We start from the raw sequence: 5,101 nt of genomic DNA on the forward strand, positions 1-5,101 counted from the left end.
AGAGTGTTTTAGAGAGAGAGGAAACCCTAGGCTAATTATTCATCAAGTCTTGCTCAGATCTTGGAAGATTAACAAGGAAAACCCACAAGATCTTCATCTAAGAGGTAAGGTTCCATACCCTAGTTTTCAATTTCGAATTTGGGTAAAAGAAGATTGAATTGGAGTATGATTCTTGGGTATAAGAGTATTATTTGTACATGCTTGTACTAAAAAGGTTTGTGGGAAGATTCTTGAGCTTAAATAAGTAAAGATTGGGTTGTGGAGTGAAGGAAATCTTGTAAAAGAACCCTGTAGTTAAATTTGCACACCTAGTATTTGATAAAATGCTCAAACGAGCTGAGACCATGAATATCTTCCTAATTACTGTTCAATTTTGTTATGTCTAAAAATTGATTGGGATTGCTAGAATTTCCGAAATGTTGTAGTAATTTAAGGAAAGCTCAAAGCGAGGTATGTTTTCTAAACTTTCTCTCTTAGAATAGATATCCATAATGTTTCCGTAAAATCAAGTATGATTGGCTCAAGATTCCTAACTTCTATATTCCGGGTTATTCCCTATAAACTTGTTTATTCCGAATGAGCCTTATGTCGAAAGATAGATGTTCAAAGTATGGTTTGCATATTAAAATGTTGTGGCTTTGAGTCGTGTTTTAGATGAGAACTAGTATACTAATTGTGTGAGAAAATCTCAATATTCTTAAGACTCGAAATTGATCATATGTGTAACTAAAGTCTGGATTGGGAATGTATTATTGTTGATAACCTATAAAGGTGGTTGGAAATGAAATAAGTGAATTGGGATATAAAGTGTGGCCAATGTGCAAGAGTGACAGTTATACTTGTAGCCAATCGTGCAAATGAAATGAAATAATGTGAGAAAGGTTATGAAATGAGTCTCGACTCAAATGTTTTAAAATGACTTCGAAAATAGAATTTCCTAAAAGCTTTCGTACTCAAGTCATGCCATAAGTGGTTGTTTTAGCAAATACTATGCTTTGTGAGTATTTTCAATGTGTTTTGCATTCTTACATATTCGTGAGTGGAAATTGTGTATTATCCTTTTTGGTAAAAAGTATTTCAAGAATAAATGATGTGTTACTTGTTGATAATTTTAACTTGCGCATCAATTGCCAATTATATTACTCCATTTCTCGGAAAGAAATCTATTGTGCTTAAATTGCTCATTTCTAATGAACTTAAAGTTGTGATTTCCGGAATATTATATGTATGTTGATATTTATGATGATGATACATGAGAATGAAGAAATGAAAGTGGGGAATATCAAATATGGCCACCGTGCCTTGAATAAAGAATCTTGTGAATGGCCAAAAGAGCCAAGAAAATATCGTGGTTGTGAATGACTAAAAATACTAGTGGAGATTTATACAACGTGAAAGATGATGAGGTAAATATATTTGCACCTATGTTATTTTTTGTGAATTATTCTCCTTATTTAGGAGGAGATTGATGTGATAAAATTATTCCTCTTAATTGAAATTGAGATTTTGGTTGATTCTTCAATTAAGATGGCCTAGACGATCGGGTCGTGATCGGACTTCGTGCTAAACTTACGGTGGTATTGGTAATGATAGTAGTTGTGGTTGATGTCTCTAATGAGATGGCCTAGCCGATCGGGTCGTGATCGGACTCCGTACTAAATTTACGGTGGTATTGATATTGACAGTAATTGTGGTTGATTCTCTAATGAGATAGCCTGGCCGATCGGGTCGTGATCGGACTCCGTACTAAATTTATGGTGGTATTGATATTGACAGTAATTGTGGTTGATTCTCTAATGAAATAGCCTAGCCGATCGGGTCGTGATCGGACTCCATACTAAAAGTACTATGGCATTGGTATTGTGAACATTGGTATTGTGAACATTGGTATTATGAACATTGGTATTGTGAACATTGGTATTGTGAACAATGGTATATCGGTGCTAATGATCTCCCAACCAAAATTATTTATGAAGTTCGTATTTTGAAAATTATTATGTTTTAACTGGACATTTGGATATTGTTGATTGTGACTTGTTGTTTCTATGTGTTGCCTTTTCTTATATGGGCATTCTATTTTGAAAGAGGACTTTTAGCTATGCATACTAGTGCTATTCGATAGTACTAACGTCCATTTTGCCGGGGGCGCTACATCTTTAATGGATGCAGGTGGTTCTACAGCAGGCGTCATTGATTAGTGATAGCAGTGCACTCTTTTCAGCTGATTTGGTGAGCCCCACTTCATTTCGGGTTCATGTATCTTTTGTTTCTCATGTACTTTAGTTTGAGGTATAGCTGGGGCCTTGTTGCTGGCATTTCGATATTACTCTTCTATTGTACTTAGGGGCTCCGTAGACAGGTTGTGGTTTATGGTTGATGTTGTGAATTGAACTAGAAATGTTGGTACTTGGAAATCATATTTTTCATTAATTCTATAAACTCGTAATGTTTTGGAAATTATGAATGAAGTTGCTAATGGGAATGAAAAAAGAAGTTGTTAATAAAATCTTTTCAGTGATTGATTAATGAAGTACATCTCCTCTTAATTCATGGATGAGTTTAGGTAGAAGGAAATCTAAACATGCTTGCTCGACTAGGTTCTTTCGGTTAAGCGCCGGTCGCGCTCCCCGAGTTTGGGGCGTGACAAACTTGGTATCAGAGCCTAAGGTTTTAAAGTGTCCTAGGATGTTTTCAGAGCCGTGTCTAGTAGAGTCCTTCTTATCGGTGTGTTGTCGACCACATCTATAATGAGGAGGCTACTTGGACATTTAGGAAATTCACACTTCTTTGATACTCCAAATCGTGCGATAGAACTCAAGATAAGAAGCTAATTTCCTCGTCATGTCTCATTTTTCATATGAGTAACCTACGGGTTCGAGGCAGCGAGAAGAAAATGAAAGAACCAGTTGCTAGGGAAAATGTCCCTGTTCCAATTAATGTCACCACGCCACTAGATCATATGGTGAGAGAACGTAAGAAATGAAAGAGGGTTGTTTCTACCAATAAGCCGGAATGTTTGATTTGCAAGAAACGCCATTTGGGGATGTGTTGAAAGACTCTTGAAATATGTTATGGTTATGGAAAGAAGGGGCACAAAAAGAACAAATGCCCTAGGTTGGGTACACCTAGCCATGTCTGCCCGATATGCATGCGGGAACATTTTTTTTGTCATGTTGTGAGTATGCTCAGTAGCGTGTTAGGGGTGGTAGGATTGGGGAATTCCAAAGACCCATAGACCAAACTGTTATAGAGATTGTTACTCCCGCCGTGAATGCCTGGAGGAAAGATAAGAGGGATTCTTATGACTTATGCAAAAAGGGTAAATATTAGGTCGGTGGGGTGAGTCAGTTTGACGGGCCTAATCCTCGTTGTGTGAAGTGTATGAGATGTCATTTGGGTGTATGTCACTATGGTGCTAATGTATGTTTTGGATATGGAGTAGAGGGACATTAATTAAGGTACTTCCCTGTCAATCTAAAGTTATCAAGTAAGTCACTCCTTAGTATATCATTATGAACACCGCATTATTTTCCTTGTTGTATATGTACATCCATATTGAAGAGGCCTACATAAATATGGTCTTAACCAAAACGTTGAATCACAAAATATTGCATGTATCTACTCTTTGAACGAGACACATTATCTGTGAATCCACTCTATCACAAATTCTCTTATTTACGGCCTCTTGTGGAACTGAGCTCTATAATTATGTCCTTGAATTGAGTTATAACTCTAGGATTAATACTTCCCACTTGCTTCCGTAAATTCTCAACAAGGTAATATACCTGATGAATTACTTACAGCACGTTTTGATTCAAATGGATAACATCTGCTCACTTGTGCTTATGCATGCAGAGTCATAAAGTTCACATATGTGGTATCAAATCTAATGCATAGTGGCCTAGTGTTGAGATCCTTCTTGAGCCACTATTTGTCTCTCCAGTGTATGTGGCTCCTATGGTTGGAACATTTACTTTACTCCTTTATGAATAATATCATGAATCCTTTTCATTGTCAAGTAACATGAGGGCATATCTCAGCACCTATTATATGTGTGCGTGTCAATTGAAATAGTCACTTATTTGTATAAAGTTTCTCGGGAATTTGAGGTTTTAGTGAATTTGTCACAAGAAGATCTTTTTGTTCACCCATCTCAGTATGACTTTCATATCCACCTAGATCATATCCCAGTGTGTAACTCACTTTGCTCCTTGAATTGTAGTTACACATGAAGTGGCCTGGTATTGGAGCTGGAGAATTATTATGGGAGGAACATGTCTTGCTCATAGCAAAGTGTACATTCTCTCTAACCAATACATGATTTCACCCAAATATTAAGATGTCCTGTCTACATGATTTCACGTGTGTGTTGTTGAAAGTTAAACCTTTTATTCTAAATATATTTTCTCCATGAGGATGCTATGTGAACTGTTAATAATGGTAAAGTAGATGTTGTCACATTAGGCCTTATGAAATCTTGAAGGAAATAGGCCAAACTATGAGTATGATATTTCTCTATTACTTTTCTCCATGAACCCGGAGTTTTATGTGTCCACGTCTAATAAGGTGAAGTTAATGGATAATGAGATTGTGAAGAGCAACTATTTGCTATCCTTGTTAGAAAAGTCTAGGAGTTTAGATTGTCTCCGTTAATGTTTTATGGGGAAGCTTGTAAGTCGAGGAGGCCACATTGAGGGCCAAAAGTGTTAAGGAAATAAAATGTTCTCACTTGAGTGTATAGTTAAATGATTGTGGATCGAAAGGCACTCTCTTTATGTTACGATTTATATATGTGCGACTCTTGTCCAGATGCTGCTTGAGATAATGTAATGCATGTAATGTTGAGATTAGTGATGTTGATACACATAGAGATGCTTTGATGAGTTGTGTATGTGTTGTTAGGAGTTGTTTTGGTGTTATTCTGACAGGTGGATAGGCCCAGTTACAGGGGAGACTGACAAAACTTTTGGGAATTTAGGGAGTTAGCTAAATTTTGAAACTACTAGTGAGTTGGGCCACATTTGATGCTAATGACGGATTTTTACCCTTATTCGAGGATGAATGATCCTAAGTGGGGGAGAATGTAACACCCCAAAATTTT

Source organism: Nicotiana tomentosiformis, chromosome 5, assembly GCF_000390325.3.
Source record: "Nicotiana tomentosiformis chromosome 5, ASM39032v3, whole genome shotgun sequence".
Classification (NCBI taxonomy): domain Eukaryota; kingdom Viridiplantae; phylum Streptophyta; class Magnoliopsida; order Solanales; family Solanaceae; genus Nicotiana; species Nicotiana tomentosiformis.